General features: G+C 47.8%; 1 long non-coding RNA gene across 3 annotated transcripts in view; it reads right to left on the reverse strand.

The window, feature by feature from the left end:
* Nucleotides 1-2123: 2123 nt before the first annotated feature.
* Nucleotides 2124-19614, reverse strand: part of LOC132001789 (uncharacterized) — a 41343-nt gene continuing 23852 nt past the window's right edge. For 2 of the 3 annotated variants that reach the window (XR_009399669.1, XR_009399667.1), the window contains exons 6-7: nt 7948-8041; nt 2124-2756 (exon numbers count right to left, since the gene is read on the reverse strand). This is a non-coding gene — a long non-coding RNA (uncharacterized LOC132001789). The remainder of the gene's footprint in view (nt 2757-7947; nt 8042-19614) is intronic. The other variant, XR_009399672.1, reaches the window with a different exon arrangement.

A 19614-nucleotide genomic window follows, 5' to 3' on the forward strand; every position in this document is an offset into this window, starting at 1 on the left:
AGCAGAGCTGGCAAAAAGAGAGGTGCTAAGGAAGAAGGAAGCGAAGTTTAAAATCAAATGTGTTTTGAACTGTCTTCTTCTGGACACACACCTGTGCTGAGACAGCTTGTTAGAGCAAAATGGTTTTAGGCATTTTCTTGAAAGGGGTTAGTTCTATCAAGAAAGCACCTACTAAGTGCGGGACCCTGGGCCCTAAGCCAGGGACGCTGAAAAATGCAAGAAAACACAAGGCAAGGTGTTGCCGGGGGTAGGCAGGGAGGGGAAGACAATGCTCGGGTCCCTCGGGGTTTCTGCTGTGCCCCCCAAACCTCCTCTCTAGGATGTCTTGGCCATGAGTTCATTCCCATGCCACCCACCGTGAAGCCTTTCACAGTGTCCCCTGGCAGCTCCCCCTTGCATGCTCCACTGGCCTTGGGCCAGCACGTCTCCATGTGCCCTCACCTGCTCCATCCTTATCCCCGCCATTTCTCTGCCTAAGCACCTCCCCCCAGCACATGCCTCCCTTCCTCCAGGTCCCTGGTCTGAACATGGCCAGAGCCTACCCTAATGAACCTGTGTGGACTGGCTCCTGCCCCTCTCGTCCTGGTCTAGTTTCCTCCCAAGCAACCGTTACCAACTACCATAGTATATGTTTACTTGTTTTTCTTACCTTTCCCCTCATTAGAATTTAAGCTCTATGGGAATTTTATCCCTATCTCTAAAGCAGGTATTCAGTAAAAATATGCTCAATGTTGAATAAAATAATTGATTTAAGAAAGATTTTCTGAGCATCTGATAATGGCTGTGCCCCCTAATAGGTGGCAAGAATGGCAGGTGAACGAGACAGTCCCAGTCTTCTTCTGTTCAGAGCTCACAGCCTAGCAAGCAAAAGAAGCATTAATTCAATAGGCACACTAATAAATATGTCATGACAAACTGTGCCAAGGAGAGGATGCTATGAGCAGAGTCTGATTCTGTGGGGGAGGGAGTGGTCATCAGGGAGGGCTTCCCAGTGTAGGTGACATTTGAGTTCTAAAGGATGCAGGAGAGTTAACTACACAAAGGAAGAATGTTCCAGATAGGGAAGTGAAGTCTGCGGCAGGGAGGAGCTCTGTTATGTGGGGTTATTGATAGCTAGTCCTTGTGACAAGAGCAGATGCCCCTTGCCACGGCATTAGAGAAAACCCCAGAACAGAGAACTAGAGCACCTCTGCACAGGAGGGGAGGTGCTATCAGGTAACATTTCAAGAAGCTGGTTATTGTAGCAATGGTTGGAGTCACAAGTGGGCTGATCACTTTTACGCTCCTTATAATAGGTAGTATAGCAAAAGGAAGGAAGGAGGGAAGAAAAAGAAGAAAAAGAATATCAAGTGTTGGAGGATGTGGAGAAAAGGGAACCCTCGAGCAGTGTAGGGGGTTACATACCCTGCTGCAACCATGCTGGAAAACAGAGAGCTGCCGTATGATCCAGCAATTCCATCTCTAAGAACACACCCCAGATAACTGAAAGCAGGGACTCAAACCAAGCAGCATTATTCACAGCAGCCACAACATGGACTCAACCCATCAGCTGACTTGTCCATCAGCTGAGGAACTATGGAATATTACTCGGCCCTGAAAATGGAGGGAACGTCTGACACAGGCTACAACATAGATGAACCTTGAGGATGTGATCCCAAGTGAGATAAGGAGACACAAAAGGACAAATATTGCCTGGGTCCACTCGCATGGCGGACCTAGAGCAGTGAAGTTCACAGATACAGAAACTGCAACTGCCCACAGGCTGGGCAGGGCAGGGGGAATGCGAGGTGCTGGCTAAATGGATTCAGAGTTTTGGTTTGGGAAAATGAAGTTCTGGAGATGGAGGGTGGTGATGGGCACACGGCGGTGTGAATGTACTTAGCTGTGCACTTAAAACTGGTTAAAATGGTCAAGTTTTACGTAACGTATATTTCGCCACAATAAAAACCAGAAAGGAAAGGCACTGAGCTAAGAGTGATGAGGGAGGGCACAGAAAGGGTCCAATATGGGACATCATGGGGCTTGGAAAGGGGAACATAAAAAGGAGGGGCATTTAACTTATCCAGTGGGGGAGAGGCGGGACAGAGTGGAAGGTGGTAGGAAGGATCCAGAAAGCTGTTGAGACCAGGCTCGGTCTAAACTGAGGCTTGAGTGGGAGCTGGGGGCAGGTGTGGAATATGTTCCAGACAAGAATGAGTGACATTCATGGATTTATTCAGCTGAGCTGAGCCATTCAGGGCCTTGGGTGTCATGTTAAGAAGTTCAGTCTTTGTCCTGTAGGCAGGGGCTTTCACCAGGAATGACTTCTTCGTGCTTTAGGAAGAGCACTCTGGGGGGCCCGGAGGAAGGGGGAGCCCCCAAGGTAGTGGGGGTGAGAGCAGCAGATGTGGTCAGAGGTGCTGCAGCAGGTGAGATGGAAGGAAGCAGATGGAAGAGAGTTCCCTGGGCTCGGTCGCTGACGGCATATGAGGGTGTGAAAGCTGACTCCCAGGTTTCTGGCGTGGGTGAGGGGGCTGCCTGTCGGAGGACCCCGGAAGGGAAGCAGGTCTGTGGGTGGCAAGTATGAGGAAGGCGGTCTTGGACATGCGGAATTGGAAAAGCCCATCGGAGGTCCAGATGGAGATATCCAGGGATAGGGAGATTATAGTCTGGAGCTCCGGAGCGAAGTCTGCCTTGAAGATGTAGCCTGGGGAGTCGTCCACATCTGGAATTCAGATTCAAGCCCAGCAAGGCAGCTAAGGTGACCCAAGCATCACCTGTGGGAAAGAAGACATATAGGCGTGGTACAGACGGTGCAAACGTTCCCCCCAAACCTCAGAGCACCAGAGGTCTGGACGCTCCCGAGGCTCTCTTCCCACTCTCTCCTGATTTCCTTCTGTCCCCTGTGGTTGGTTGTTCTTCCAGTGATCCTAGAAAGGGTTCTTATCCTCCGGCCTCCTCTTAAAATTCTATTAGAAGAGCTATTGCTGATACAATGTTACATAACAAACAGCCCCAAAATCTCAGTGGCTTATTGTAAAAACCATTTATTTCTCACTTATAGGTCTGCTGTCAGTCTGGGCGGCTCTGCTCCAGTTTGCTCCAGGGTCCCCCTTGCTGGGGCCCAGGCTGCAGGGCAGAGGCTGCCTGGCGTGTGTTTTCAGAGTGGGTGAACGGAGCACCAGATGCCAAGCTGATCCACGCAAACATCCGCCTGCTCCGCAGTCACGTGGCCACCCCAGCATTGGCGCGGTGGGGAGGTGTCTGCCTCCCATGGAAAAAGAGGTGGATATTTGCTACACAAGCTACCTACTGTGAATGAGCTTCTCTCAGGCTCTGTCCTTGACCTCCACTTTTTGCTTTGGGCGAGTTCAGCCATGCCCGTGGCATTGACCACACCGAGCCTCCATGATGATTCCTGAATCCACCCTCTGCCCCAGATTTTTTTCTTAGTACCAGACCCCAACCCGCCACCATCTGTTTAGTTAAAAGGGATTCCCACCTGGATGTCCCCCAGGTGTTTCAAAGTCCCTGTGTCATGACCTGGACTCATTATTTCTCCCTATTCAATTCCTACCCGCTCCCCATGTCTGTGCAGGGCGCCAACACCTAGCTGATTACCCAGGCCAGAGACCTAAGAGTGGGTCTTATCTCCTTTTCTTCCTTGCCCACTGCCCCCTCTACAGCACCTGGGTTGGTCAGCTAGATCTAGTAAGCATCCCACATTTTTCTTTTCTTTTTTAAAAAGATTTGTTTTAGGGGCGCCTGGGTGGCTCAGTGTGTTAAGCCGCTGCCTTCGGCTCAGGTCATGATCTCAGGGTCCTGGGATCGAGTCCCGCATCAGGCTCTCTGCTCAGCAGGGAGCCTGCTTCCCTTCCTCTCTCTCTGCCTGCCTCTCTGCCTACTTGTGATCGCTCTCTGTCAAATAAATAAATAAAATCTTTAAAAAAAAAAAAAAGATTTGTTTTAAAGATTTTATTTATTTATTTGACAGACAGAGATCATAAGTAGGCAGAGAGGCAGGCAGACAGAGAGGGGAAAGCAGGCTCCCTGCTGAGCAGAGATTCTGATGTGGGGCTCCATTCCAGGACCCAGGATCATGACCTGAACTGAAGGCAGAGGTTTTAACCCACTGAGCCACCAAGGCACCCCCAAAAGATTTTATTTTTAAGTGGTCTCTACACCCAACATAGAACTCGAACTTACGACCCCAAGATCAAGAGTCACATGCTCTACTGACAGAGCCAACTGGGTGACCCGTAGGCCTCCCACATCCTGTCCACTACCACCCCCACTCTCATCACTGTGATCCAGCCCCAGATTAGTGCACAACCCCCAGCAGATCTCTCTGCCTTCAGACTCTCTTCCAACCCTCTGGCCTCTCCTGGCCAGCCAGAGGGATGTGTTGAAGGCACAGATGTGACATGCTTTTTGCTCAAAACTCTTCAGTGGCCCACCTTCTCATACAAGATGAAGCCCAGGGTCCTCTGCAAAAAAGTTCAAGGTCCTTCATAATCTGGCCCCTGCCTCCCTTTGCAGCCTGTTGCTCCCCATTGTCCTGAGCACTGGGGATGGATGTGCTCCTTGGGAGTTTGCAGCCTGATAGTGGAAGCACGCAAGTCTACCATTACTTATGGTACAATGTGCCAAGTGTCACCATGATGGGTACAGGCCTCTGTGGGCAGAGTGCAGGGGTATTATGACAGTCCAGTGGGTCACAGAAGGTGGCTAGGAGGAGGTGGCCTTCCTCAGACAGTGGGAATGGATGAGCACTCTCAAGGAGAAGCTGGAAAGGGAGCTCTGAGGAGCATCAGCAGGTCTGATGGAGGAGGAGCTGATGGAGGTGATGAAGGAGGCCTGTTCAGAGAAGCCATGAGGAGGAAATCTGGGGGAAGGGGTGCCTGGGGAAGAAAATGTTGACTCTCAGAGAGTGATCAAGCAGCAGAGAGCTCTGCAGAAACTGGATAGCTGGTGAGGGCATTTTAGGGGAGCAATCCGGGCAGAAGCCTCATCGCAGCAGTGGCAATGTGGGAAGGGAGATCGAGACTGCAGGTGCAGATGATTCTCTCCAGATGCTGGGCTGTGAAGGGGATCAGAGGCCAGCGTGCCAGGAGTAAGGAGCTTTGCTGTGTTTCGGCTGAAGAGGAGAGAGACTGGATCCCGTGTAAATGCTAACTGGAAGGAGCGAGTACAGAGGGAGAGGCCAAGTGTACTGGAAAGTCAGAGGACAACGTTACAGTGAGGTCCCTGAGAAGGTGGGAAGGGGAGGGGCTCAACACAGAGGGAGGGCCTCCTTCGCTCGCCTCTGGGAACGCAGAGATGAGGAGACCCAGCCTGTTCCCTCCGGATGGATACTCTTGGTAGGGGCACCTCGGTGGCTCAGTCAGTTAAGCACCTGACTTCTGATTTTGGCTCGGGTCATGATTTCTGAGTCGTGAGATCAAGCTCCGAGTCAGTCTCCACACCTAGTGTGAATTCAGATTCTTTCACCCCCTCTCCCTCTGCTCCTCCGTGCTCGTTCTCTGTCTGTCTTAAAAAAAAAAAAAAAAAAAAAGATGCTCATGGTCTAGAAGTGGAGGCTGGGTCTTTGCCAAGGAAGTAAACCTGGAGCAGGGGCTCTGAAGATTGAATAAGAGTCTGCTAGACAGAGCAGCAGTGGTGAAGAGATCCCAAGCAAGAGGATAGCATGAGGCATGGGGGTTGGGGGTTGGGGGTTGGGGGAGTGGCGTGGTGACAGGAGAGGGGGTTCAGGGTGCTTCCCACACCCTTCCACATTGACTTCATGGACACCCACCTTGGTCACCCATGGATCCTGAGGGAACGCAAGGACTAGGTCACGTCCACCTCTGTGTGGCCCAATACCCGGCTTCCACAAGTGTTGAGTAACAAAGGCTCTGCTTCGGACAGAGTAAGTCTATCCTGAGGATGATGTTGAGGAGTTAGCAAGGATTCCTCTGGGGGTCATCGCTTCTCTCCCTTAGCACTGGACACTGTCCTAGGCAGGCCCCAGTTAGTGCCCCAGTAAATGTCGGCTATGTCCCCAGAGGCCCTGTGTTCCAAACCTCCTTTCTAGCCACCCTCTGAGGCCACCAGGAGAAGAGGTTTGGGAGTGCCCTCTTCCCCAACTATCTGGGGCACCCAGAGCAGAGCTCACAGGCTCATTCTCCAATTCTGAGCCCCGTTTCCACGGAAACAGAAATCGGCAACCATCAAAGTCCCAGCTTTCAAACACGAGTCCTTTCCAAAACTTACGCTCACGTGATTCATAGACCTCACAATTGTGGGGGCTGCAGGGGCCTTCCAGAGCGTCCCACCCTCCCTGTGATGTGAGGGCAGAGCCAGGGCTGGAACACCGGGCCCTGGCTCCCCGCTCAGTGCTCCATCCTTTATCCAGTGCTGCCCCGACTCGAAAGAGCTCACAGCCATCCTGACCCATTGACCAGGGCCTCAGTTTGCCTATCCATCCATCTAAGGAGGAAAAAGTACCAGGAGTCAACACACACATGTTGGGCACCCCAGATTCCTGCCAGATCAGTGCAAGGGTGCCCAGAACAATGGGCACAGGGGCAGGGATAGTCAGCCTCTCTTCCAAGGCTGAGGTCACTAGAACATGAGACCTGCTTCTTGGTCCTTGAGGGCTGGGATCCTGCTTCCAAGGACTCTGGGTGGAGGAACTAGAAGGACACGGGTCACCCACAGGCACTGATTCACAGGAAAGGGGTTTGCTAGGCAGTGTCCTCTGGGCTCTGCCTCTCTCTGCCTCTGGAACCCTTTTTGCCAGTTCTGCTCCTAGTCCCTGCCCTCTCCTCTGGGGCATCTTGCAGTCTGTTGCTCAGTCTCTGCATCCCTGTCTGTCTCTCCTTCCTCTGTCTCTATGTCTTGACCCATCTCTGTCTCTGGATCTCTCCATACTGTTCCCTCTCAGTCCCTTTCTATGGGCTTCTCTGGGTTTCTACCTGTGTCTCTGGATTTCTCTCTTCTCCCACCTGAGAGACACATGAGGACAGGGATTTTGTCTCTTTTGTCCACTGTCAAATCCCTAGTGTCTTGGACGGTGCCTGGCACATAGTAGGTACTCAGCAAGCACTTGCCAAACGAATGATGTCTTTACATGTCTGTCTGTTTCTCACCCTTCCAGCCTGTGTCTTCCTCCCTTCTCTGTTCTCTCTCTCGTCCTCATCTGCTGCTGTTGTGTCTTTGGACTTCTGCTTCTCTCTCCCCCTTTCTTTCTTTGTCTTTTTCTTTCACTCCGTCTCTCTCATTCTCTCTCCCTCTCTCCCTGTTCTGTCGGTGGCTGCCGGCCTCTTTTACACATGGGGGCATGCGCGTGAGCATACATACACACACACCCCCACACACCCATCTGCAGCATTTTTTCCTGTAAATGTTTCCTAGGTTGATGTGGGTTTAGGAAACCTAACTTCAGTACTGCAGCTCCAACCCTTAGCGGTCACCATGCACTCCCCCATCCCCCAATTACTGTCACAAACAGGACCAGGTGTCCAGCCCCATAGCAAAACTGGGAGGTTGGCAAATTTGTTTCCAGTGCCTGCTTCAGCTGGTTCCTGGGTCACCGTTTCCCTCTGCCCAGTGTCTCTCCTGAACAGCAAGACCCCCAGGGGCCGAAATATCAGACCCTCCAATGATCTGCTGTAGAAAAGGTTCTGAGAGCAGCCATTCACTGACCTGGTATGACCCTAGTCGCTGTCAGACTCCTTCGGGACCTGTCTAAAAATTTGTTCTCTGGGGCACTAGGGGAGGATGAAGGTTTTGCCTCCAGGAGGAGGAGGCCCCTCTAGGGGCCCCTGTAGGCCCCTAGATGCAAAGGAAGGCAGTGTGGAGGTTTACAGAAAGAGGTTTATGCCCCCAGATACCAAACTCACAGATAGCCCCCTACCCAACAGACAGTGTGATGTGACCGTGGGAACGTGGATATGGAGACCAGCAGACGACCTGTTTCAGTCTCACCTCTACTCCGTATTTGCTGTGTGGCCTTGGCAAACCACTCAACCTCTCTGAGCCTCCGCTTCTTCATTTGGAAAATGGGGGTCATGCTGTCATCCTGTTGGAGTGAGATTCAGAGCAAGGTATATAAACCATTTCACACACAGTATGTGCTCAGTGCATGATCATTTCAATTGCCCCCTCAGCGTGTTGGATATGCAAGGAAAGATGGAACCAAGACGCAGTACATGTCTGTATAGCACTAGTTCCTGAGCTGGGGCTACAGGCCAGTCTTGTGCAATGATTACTAGCTCTAACTTTGGGGTCAGAGAGGTCACTTACTGCTGTGTCGCTGACCTTCTCTAAGCCTTGGTTTCCTCTTCTGTAAAATGAAGGTCATCACATCAACAGTTTAGGGTTTTTTGGAGGATTAAATGAGATAATAGCTATAAAGTTCTTGGCCAAGTGTGTGATCAGGAAACATTAGATGCTACTAGTTTTCTAAATGTTGGCTTGTTGGCTGTCACAATGACTCTAAAAGTACATGTTCTTTCGCCCATCTTCCAGGGGAGGCAGCAAGGCTTGGATGGAAGGGGCAATTTACCAGTTCAACCAGCTAGCAGGAGACAGGGTTAGGACTGGACTCCAGCCTCCTTCTTGGCATTGTCACTATTTCAACCTCTCTCTCCCTTCCAGAGCTGCCCAAAACCAGGAAGCTGGGTACTAGCTCATAAATCGTCCCTGAACATGCTCCTATGTGCCCTCTTACCAGGCAGTGCTGTGACTGCATGAGGAAGCAATATGTGTGAGCAAAATCCCTGCCCTGAGAAGCTCATTGAGGACAGTGCAAGCTCTTGAACTTGACATGGAACCACAAATGGGAGAGGAGCTGGTGGGGGGTGGAGAGGGAAGGAGCCATGAATGATGGAACACGTGAAATCCTTCAGCAAAAGGGTGTCTGCTGCTGTGCTTTTCAGGAAATGTTATTCATGAGTGTGGTTCATCTTATACACTGGCGTGGAAACAAGAATAGTAGGCGTGGCACCCCACTGGCACTCCGAGGCCTCCCAAGGAGGAAGGAAGAGAGGGAGGCTTTGCTCACGAGAATTATCCTGGAGACAGCGAGGGGTTCTCAAGGCAGAAACCCCAGATGGGCACACCTGGAGCCTACTCCCTCCATGGCTATGGCCCCCAGATGCCTTGAGGTAGGCTCCAGACCCAGTGGGCAGCCTGGAGTGGGATGAGCTAGCTTGGTCACAACATCTGGACAATATATGCCCTATTCTGTCCCCTAAATGGCTCAATTCCAACCATGGGATGAGATGACTAACTGAGCCATCCTGGGGTGGGGAGGAGGTGAATGGAGGGGTCCTTCTGGAAAGAGGGCAGGAATAAAGATTATCAGCAGTGTCTTTAGTTGATAGGAATACCTGATAACACTAACCACCCCCACTCCCACCCCCACCCCGCAATTTTTGTATTTTTCCAGCTTGTCAGAGCTCTGAGTCACCCTCTAAGTGAAGAGATTCCCATGCCTAGGTGCTGGCTGGCTGGCAGATGTCAAAACAAATCAAAGGCCTAGGCGCAGAGTGCTTGGCTGGGTATAGCAAGGTGCTGGGGCTGTATTGTAGCTGAGGGACTGTCACTTCTTAGAAGATAAACTGTCTTCTGAGCAGCAACTTTACTATCATTTATTTATCCTCAGCCACTCTGCAAACACGATTCCAGTTCAAGGAGCTTGCAACAAAGAGATTCCATTGCAGGCTTTTTAAAAACAAAAAGAAGAAGAAAAAGCAAGACTAGGGAAAGAAAAAGAGAATGGAAACAAGCAGTTCATCTGCTGTGACCAAGCACTGGATGAAGCTATAAGTTCCCTACTGGCCAAGGCAAAAAGGGAAACATGATCACTTTAAGGAACTCTTGACATAAAGAGGGTAGAAACTGACATTTGTTGAGTACAATCTAGGATTTTTAACAGATAGCCTCTCATTTCCTTCCTAGTACCCATGCCAGGAAGCCATGGTCAGTCCCATTTTCTGGGAAGGAAAGTGAATCTCAGATGTTGCTGTGGGTTCTGTGCTAGTGCCTCACTGAGATTCCCTGTCCTGGACCCAACAACCTTGTCCCACAGCTCCTGGGACTTTGGCTGCTGCCAGCCTGCAGTTAATATTCCTCCCTGGGAGTTTGGCTGCAGGGAACTACTTCATCCAAAGGCACACGCCCTTCAAGAGGAGATTTCTACTCCTACTCTGAGGATCTAGAAGTCCCAACAAGCTCATGTTTCCATCAGGGGACACAGGGAGAGCTCCAGTGAACTTTAAACCGTGGCTGCTGCCCGATTATTTTTGAACTCCTTGAGCTAAGAGATCATCTGCAAGGAAAAGAACCCCCAGGCTAGCAGAGGTAATTGACCCTGGTCAAAATGAGATGATATAGCCACGCAGTTAAGCAACAAGAGTAGGGGAGAAGGTGTGTCATGCTCAGGTGATTTCCAGGGGTGTCCTTTGTGCTATTTGCCCAGTTTTAATGGCACATGGACAAGTCAAGCAGGTGATGGTAACATGGGGCTCAAACCCTTTGTGGTGCAGGTCTGGGGTCTCCACCACGAAAGCACCCTAGGTGAGAAGAGACACTGGCAGAGAAAGTGAGGACACTCCAGGTGAGATAGTGTAAAGGCAATCACCAGTATCAGTTATGAGCTTGAAGCTTCTGCAACTAGTAAGGTGGTTCATCCCCTAACCCTTCTCTTTTAAGTTTCCCAGGAAACAAAGCCAACCAGAACCCGGTGAAGTGATTTCCATGTGGGTCAAACCTCATGGCAGCCAATGAATCAAGACAGGGCGGGGGATGGACTGTAGTGGGCGCTCTGGTCGTCCAACCCAGATTTCCTCTTCAAGGCACACCACCCCTCCTCAGCTTGAGATAGTGACACATGGGTTCTCACCCGATATTACCCCCCCAACTCCCAAAGGTGGCTTAACATGGAACTGCAGAGCCTGCTAACTTGCCTTAATCTGGGACATTTCTGAAGGACCATCCCAGCTCCAAGCCTCTCTGTAGGATCAACTGAGTCTTCAATTATAGTCACATTGCTGGTGGAGGAGTTTCTGCCTCCTACCAATCCTGCCTTCCTATCTGCCTTGCAGGCACATCTTCCAAGAGCACTTCACAATAAACCTTGGGCTGCAATTCTCAAAGTCAGGGTTTCTTTCCAGGGAACCCAATTTTTTTTTTTTTAATAGTCTCCACACCCAGCATAGAGCCCAGGACAAGGCTTCAACTCATGACCCTGAGATCAAGACCTGAGCTGAGATCAAGAGTCAGACACTTCACTGAGCCACCCAGTGTCCCCCACCACCAAAGAATCCAATCTTAAGTGGACGTGTTGACAAACTTGCTCAAGGTAACAGCGCAGATAAACATGCTCCCCCTTATGTCATGGAGGCAGACAAAAGTGTTCTTGCAATAAATTATAAAATTTTAATTATTTAATTGAGAGTCAAATGGTTTAAAATGTGTACACTATAAGACAAATGCCCAGTTTTCCATGTGCTTTTGTTGCATAACCAACTACCCCAAACCTAGTGGTGTAAACAATGACTCTTCTATAATGCTCAGGGATTGCCAGGACCTTAGACGGGGTACAGTGGGGGTGATCGGTCTCTGCTCTGTCTGGGGAACTCAGCTAGTTGGGCTAAGTATATTGTAACTTGGGCATTTTACTCCCTGGCATCTGGGTTTCAAAAAGGAGAATCCTGAGAAAAAGCATTCCCCAAAGCCAAGGAAAAGGTACATGACTGTATGACCTTGCCTCAGAAAGCACGAATTGTCCCTTCTACTGTACTCTCCTGGTGAGAGCTGCACAAGTTCACCCAGATTTCAGGGAAGGGGATGTAGACCACACCCTTTGATGAGAGGAGTATCAAAGAATTTGCAACCATTTGTTTCTTGAAACCACACACCATTGGTAGGGATTTATCAAAGGGAACAGATACACTTGTCTAAGATCTATGTAAAAGGAAGTTTACCATAACAATGTTTATAATGCTGAAAAATTGCAAACAATCTAAATGCCCAATGACCCATAGGGATTGGTTAAATAATTTGTGGTACAGTGTGTCAATACTATGAAATATTATGTAGCTATTTTTAAAAATAATACAATATGATGGAAAGATTTTTATACTATATTGTGAGATGGAAAAAGTTGATTGTAGACAGGGAACATAAGAAGGGGGAGTAGGAGAGAGAGAAGCAGGTTTCCTGCTGAGCAGGGAGCCCAGTGTGGGGCTTGATCCCAGGACCTTGGGATGATGACCTGAGCCTAAGGCAGACGCTTAACCGACTGAGCCACCCAGGCACCCCTCTCCTCTTAACCCAGAAAGGATTTGATCAGATTCACCATCTCAATGGGGGCAGAGAAAAGAGACAAAAAGAGCTGTTTCCTCAGTGTTTTTGAACACTATACAGTGTTCATCTTGCTGCCATGCCAAATGAGATAATGGCTTTCCTGATTGTGTAAGCCAATGAGCAAAAGGATGTCTTGTTATTTGCAGCTGAAAGCATGCCATCGCAGAACATTCCAGATACCAGGAGTAGATGAGGGAGAATGGGCTGCAGTTCTGTGTGGCTTCAGGAGAAGATAGATGGAGAGGAGGAACACCAAGGGCTGACAGCAGAGAGGCCAATAGTGCCAAGTCATGACAAGATTATGCCATTGACGCTTCCAGGACCTCGTCCTGAGGGCAATGGGGAGCTGGCCAAGAGTTTTATTATTTCTTTTATTTTTTATTTTAAGTAAACTCTACACCATGCTTGGGGCTCCAACTCAGAACCCTAAGATCAAGGGTTGTCTGCTCTCCCAACTGAGCCAACCAGGTGCCTCTGACCCAGGAATTTTAAACAGTGAATTGATTTGTTCAAATCCACGTGAGGAAAATCACTCTTGTAGCAAAGAACAATTTGCAGGACAGAGAGAGAGAGAGGGAGACAAAAAGAGAGAGAGAGAGCAAGAGCACGTGCAGGAGTGAGCGCGAGGAGATAGTTGGAGTACTCACGGGTGAGGGCAGAGAGGTGGGAGTAGGAGAAAGTCAAAGAGGTGGGAAAGAGGCAGAGCTGCCAGGCTGGGTGAGCAACTGAGTGTGGTAGAGGGGAGGGCGATGAGGCTCCTGCCAGGGTTCAAGCATGGGCATCTGGGGGAACGGAGGTGCCATGCACTGAGAAAGGCCATGCAAGAAGAGTTGTGTGGGCAATAAAGCTTGGTTTGGATGTGGTCTGTGCATGGTTCCCCAAGATGCTGGCAGTGTAGAGAAGGCTGCTGAGAGGCATCTGTTACCTTACTTCTGATAGCCACCTTGACTGGCTTTGGAGAACCATCCCCCAGACACTGGATAGAGGCTTTGGGGCTGGGGGGCGGTAGTGTCTGCCATCGATTGGTCTAAAAGGTGGACTGTGATCAAGCCTGGACAATTAAATAGTCTCCCTGGAATCCAAACCTTGACTTGTCTCACAATTGAACTATTCATCCCCATCTGGTCTCCCTTGAACTTAGTGACTGGGCAAGGGCTTCTATGCAGGAAGTGTATTTGGGAAGTAATTCCAAGGAGTAGGTGAGAGGAACTGGGAAGAGAAATCTAATTCAACGTTATCACATTGGATGCTCCAACCCACCGGAATCTCTGAGGAGGAAAGTGTGTCTCAGAATAGTCTGCAAGAGGGGGCAGGAAGATGTGAAAGGAGAAGCCAGCATCCATTGGCCCCTGAGCCCACTGGGTAAGGGTGGACACCCCTGCGTCCCTGGCTTGCCCATGCAGGCATGCCCAGTAGGCTCCCACCGGGACCTCAGGTGGCAACATCAGAAGCTGGGGCGGAAGTGAGAGGATACAGTGCATCTCATTGGGAGATGAGACACTGCCCTTGCAAACTGGGTCAAAATCTGTACAGGAAATACCACAGAGGCAGCATGGGCGGGGCGGGGTGGAGTGGGGTCAAGGGGTGTGGGTGAGGGGATGTGAGCCAGGGCACAAGAGATATCTGTCATGGGCCCCAAAAGGCTGCTGGGTCCTGATGTCTGGGTTTCCAGCAATCTTCCTCCCATGTTCCCTCCAAGGCCTAGCGGTCCAGCTTTTCTTTTCTCTTGGTTCTATAAGCCCCACGGTAATCTTCCAGCGAGTTCCTTTTGGGCTCACATTAGCCATAGTTTCTGTGGCTTATGGGAGGAAAATGCTAATGGATGAGTACCTGAGTTCACAGAGAGCAAACAAAAACTAGTGGAGAAAGTAACACAACATTTTCCTATAGTTTCTCTTCAAAGGTCCCTTGATAAAATCAGAGGACTGAGGCTTGTCTCCTAAGGGCATATCCTTCCTCTGAATCTGAGGAAGAACTTGAACCTTCTTGAACCTTTGAGAGCATACAGATATGCTTGCCTCTATCACCCATGCTTCTTTCTGAGAACAGCAAAGATGGCCTGTATCGCCTCAAAAGCCCTGGGTGGGTGTACTCCTAGGCCGAAAGAGGGTCTTCACGGGACAGCTTCTAGGAGTGGGTCTGCTTAGACCAAGGTCTTGACCCTGAGTAAGGGGCTTCAGGAGTTTATGGGCACAGAATGGATTTAACACTGCAACTGAAGCATGAGTCTTTGTGTGTGTGCACACATGTGTGTATGTGTGTGTGTGTGCACGTGTGCACTAGCTTCCACAGCGGAGATAGGGCCAGTGGTCACCGACCCCATGTCACTTTTGGGAAACCATGAAGAAAAGGCTGGGAGAGAAGACATCTTGGCAAATAGAGACAAATTGTGAAATACAGACATACCAAGCCGTGTGTTTGTTTTTTTCCTGTTCTAAGGGCAGTAAGCTTCGAAATAAGGTACCTGCACCCTCACAGGAGCTCCAAGTCTAATAAAGCTGACAGATACAAATATCAAGTTGAATAGAAAATCATAAGAGCTAAGATGGAGGGACACACTATGGAGTATTTTATCATGGGAAATCCAGAGAGACTGTCTAAAGGAGGAAGTACCTGGCCGGGTCTTGAAGGATGGGGAAGAGTGTCCAGGCAGACAACAGGGAGTAGGGAATGGCAGACCGAGAATCAGCAGGGTAAAATCCCAGAGTGGAAAACAACACCGTGCCTTGGGGGACCCGGAGGGAGGTAATGGTAGGAGGTAGTGAGGGATTTTGTACTTGATCCTATAGGAAAAGGGGAGCCTTTGAGAATATCATTTGGGAAATAAGACTATTGTATGCATATTTTTATATATTTTAAAGAAAACATATGTGATATAAAAAAGTTTTTTTAAAAAGTTCAAGTGGGGGCGCCTGGGTGGCTCAGTGGTTTAAGCCGCTGCCTTCGGCTCGGGTCATGATCTCGGGGTCTTGGGATCGAGTCCCACATCGGGCTCTCTGCTCGGCGGGGAGCCTGCTTCTCTCTCTCTCTCTCTCTCTGCCAGCCTCTCTACCTACCTGTAATCTCTCTCTGTCAAATAAATAAATAAAATCTTTAAAAAAAAAAAAAAAAAGTTCAAGTGGTACAGAAAAAGTGGAAAGTGCAAGCCCTTGCTGTCTCCTACTCCCACCTAAACCTTAGGCAGCCTTAATAGCTAACTAGCTTACAGTTAGCCATTTCCTGCACATCCTCGCAAATGCTTTCTAGACGCCTCTACACACATTCACAGATATATCCTTTTTAGTTCTAACAAATGAGTTTATGTTCTATGTGCTGTGCCGTGTACCTTGCTCTTTTATCTTAACAATATATCCTAGACCTCTTCCATGTTACATAAGGGGACAGCTCCTTCTCTGTAACAGCTTCATCGCACTGTGTAGCACAGGGAGACAAATCACCCTCCAAAATCATCGTGCCCATTTCCATAGTCCTGAAGCACAAGTCAGTGTTGCGGTTAGCTTTCCTCCCTGTCAACATTCTTGCAGTCTTTTTCATCTCGACGGTCTGATGTCTCATCGACAGTTTTGACAATCTGGTATCTCTTTGTTTTAATTTACGTTAATTAATTTAATTATAAGCGAGGTTGCTCCTCTTTTTACTGCGTTTATTGACCATTTGCTTTTTCAGCAAACAGCTTATTTGTATCCTTTGTATGCTTTTACGTCTGTTAGTCATATCAACTTATAAAAATTATTTATATTTTGGGGCGCCAAGGTAACTCAGGTGGTCCAGTGGCCGACTTTTGATTTCTGCTCAGGTTGTGATCTCGGGGTCCTGGAATCAAGCCACTCATTGGGCTCCATGCTCAATGGGGAGTCTGCTTGGGGTCTCTCTCTCTTCTCTCTCTGTCCCTCTCCCCACTCTATTTCTCTCTCTCTCTAAAACAAATAAACAAAATCTTCTTAAAAAATCATATATTTGGGGGGCACCTGGGTGGCTCAGTGGATTAAAGCCTCTGCTTTCAGCTCTGGTCATGGTCCCAGGGTCCTGGGATCGAGCCCCACATCGGGCTCTCTGCTCAGCGAAGAGCCTGCTTCCCTTCCTCTCTTTCTGCCTGCCTACTTGTGATCTCTGTCAATAAATGGATTAAAAAATTTTTAAATCATATATTTTATATTAAAACACATATTTTATGTATTCTTATATAATATACGAATATATACTGTATATACATACATAATTATATATTATAATTATTTAAAATCTTTAAAAATTATATATATTTTTTATTCTTTTAAAAATATATATATTTTTATATTTATTTGATGGGTAGAGATCACAAGTAGGCAGAGAGGCAGGCAGAGAGAGAGGGAGAGGCAGGCTCCCCACTGAGCAGAGAACCCAATGTGGGGCTCAATCCCAGGACCATGGGATCATGATATGAGCTGAAGGCAGAGGCTTTAACCCACTGAGCCACCCAGGTGCCCCTAAATTATATGTATTTTTAAAAGGTTTTATTTATTTATTTGAGAAAGAGAGAAAGAATGAAAGAGAAAGCATGAGCAGGGGGCAAAGGCAGAGGGAGAGGAAGAAGAAAACTCCCTGCTGAGCAGGAAGCCTGATAATGGGGCTTGCTCCATGACCCTGATATCATGATCTGAGCTGAAGGCAGATGCTTAACCAACTGAGCCATCCAGGTGCCCCTAAAAATTATATTTTAATGAAATTTGACATTTGTTTATAAGCTATAATAGTTTATATATATATAGATATATTACTGTATGTGAAATATACATATATTATATATATACATGTTTATTAATTTATCTGTACATATATTAGATACTAAATATCTTTTGAGTTTGTTTACAGGATTTTTGCCATATTGAAATTCATAGTTTTCTATGTTCTCAAATTTATCATTCATTTCTTTAACAGCTTTTAGGTTAATGTCATCCTTAAATGTCTGTGCCCATCCCTAGGTTATGAAATAATTCATCAGTGTTTTCCTCCAGCACGTTTTTTTTTTTGTAAAGTCTTTTTTTTTTTTTTTAAAGATTTTATTTATTTATTTGACACAGAGAGAGAGAGATCACAAGTAAGCAGAGAGGCAGGCAGAGGGAAAGGGGGAAGCAGGCTCCCTGGAGCAGAGAGCCCGATTCGGAAGTTGATCCCAGGACCCTGAGATCATCACCCAAGCCCAAGGCAGAGGCTTTAACCCACTGAGCCACCCTGGCATCCCCCTCCAGCACTTTTTTAAGAAAAGTTTTACTTTTTTATTTTTTTATGCCATCTTCACCCCTGCATGGGGCTCAAACTCACAACTGTGAGATCAGGACTACCATGCCCCACTCACTGAACCAGCCAGGCGCCCCTCCTCCAGCACTTTATGATTTCATCATTTATGTTAAAATCTTGATTCTGGGGCACCTGGGTGGCTCGGTCATTGGGCATCTGCCTTCAGCTCAGGTCATGATCCCAGGGTCCTGGGATCGACCCCCGCATCAGGCTCCCTGCTCAGCGGTAAGCCTGCTTCTCCCCCACCCACTCCCCCTGCGTTTGTTCCCTCTCTCCCTGTGTCTCTCTCTGTGTCAAATAAATAAATAAATAAAATCTTTAAAAAAATAAATAAGGGGCGCCTGGGTGGCTCAGTGGGTTGGGGCCTCTGCCTTCGGCTCAGGTCCTGATCCCAGGGTCCTGGGATCGAGCCCCGCGTCGGGCTCTCTGCTCCGCAGGGAGCCTGCTTCCTCCTCTCTCTGCCTTCCTCTCTGCCTACTTGTGATCTCTCTCTCTGTCAAATAAATAAATAAAAATCTTTAAAAAAAAAATAAAAAAAAAAATAAATAAATAAATAAATAAATAAAACAACCTGTGACCAGGGCCAGTGAAGATGTGGTGGCCTGGGCATGCTCATGGGTGCTGCTGGGACTCTATCTGGATCCAGCCCATTTGGAGGGGAGTGTGGCAACCTGTGCCAAGAGGATTCATGTGCTTTGGCCCTAAGTCCATTTCTGGGGCTTAACCTGAACAAATCATCAGAGAAGTGGACATTTACATACTAGGGAGTTCATCCCAACAAAATTAATAAGAAAGAAACATTGAAACAGTTGTAACAGCCATACATTATGATTAGATAAATTAGTAATGCTTCAGTTAAATTACAGAATATTTTATGGCTATTAACAATCATATTTTAAAGAAATAGTCCGTGTTAAGGCGCCTGGGTGGCTCAGTTGGTTAGGCCACTGCGTTCGGCTCAGGTCGTGATCCTGGAGGCCCAGAATCAAGTCCCACATTGGGCTCCCAGCTCTTCAGGGAGTCTGCTTCTCCCTTGGGCCTTGTCCCCTCTCATCTCTCACCCACTCTCTCTCTCAAATAAATAAAATCTTTTTAAAAAATAGTCAATGTTATAGAAAATGTTTATGATATAATTTTAGGTGAAAAACATAAGAATATAAGGTGCTTACATAGTATGAAACATTCCCCCCTTAATTTGTATCGCATGATGTGTATGTCTGTGTGTGATATATATATATATCAGTTAGGAGCTCTAAATTTGAGTGAGTCACATTTCCTCTCTATAAGTCGATTTTATCTTCTGTCCAATGGGGCACTGGGGTACTTACTTCATAGGGTTGTTGTGGAATTGAATAACATTGAACAATGACAGCAATAAAAACATGAAAAGGAATTAAAGACCAAAAAAAAAAGAAAAGAAAAGAAAAGAAAGCCATGCCAACATGATGGGGTTGCAGATGTTTGGATTTTCTTCTTTAGAATATTTTGGTACTTTTCAAGTTTTCTAAAGTAGTACTATAATTAAGAAATAAGAGAATGTGTTTAGGTAAGTGAGCAAATTGTTTCTATTGTTCTTTAAATAGCAAGTTACATGGCTTGAATGTAAATGATTGAATGTTATAGGAAAATATTAAAAATTTGAAAATACAGGGACGCCTAGGTGGCTCAGTCAGTGAAGCCGCTGCCTCCGGCTCAAGTCATGATCCCAGGGTCCTGGGATAGAGTCCCGCATCAGGCTCCTTGCTCAGCAGGGAGCCAGCTTCTCTCTCTGCCTCTGCCTGCTTGTGCCCTCTCTCTTTCTCCTTGACAAATAAATAAAATCTTTAAAAAAATTGAAAATACATTCTAATAGTCAAAAAATGTTTAAAATATCTGTATACTCAAGAAAAGAGTTATCTGCTGTCCCACAGCAACCCCCAGGGCCCATCTGTGACCATTTTGTTACATTCCTTTTTCCTAATGTGATTTTGAAGATTGAAAAAGGTTCCACACCTGGTGACTTAA

This window comes from Mustela nigripes, chromosome 14, assembly GCF_022355385.1.
Source record: "Mustela nigripes isolate SB6536 chromosome 14, MUSNIG.SB6536, whole genome shotgun sequence".
NCBI lineage: Eukaryota > Metazoa > Chordata > Mammalia > Carnivora > Mustelidae > Mustela > Mustela nigripes.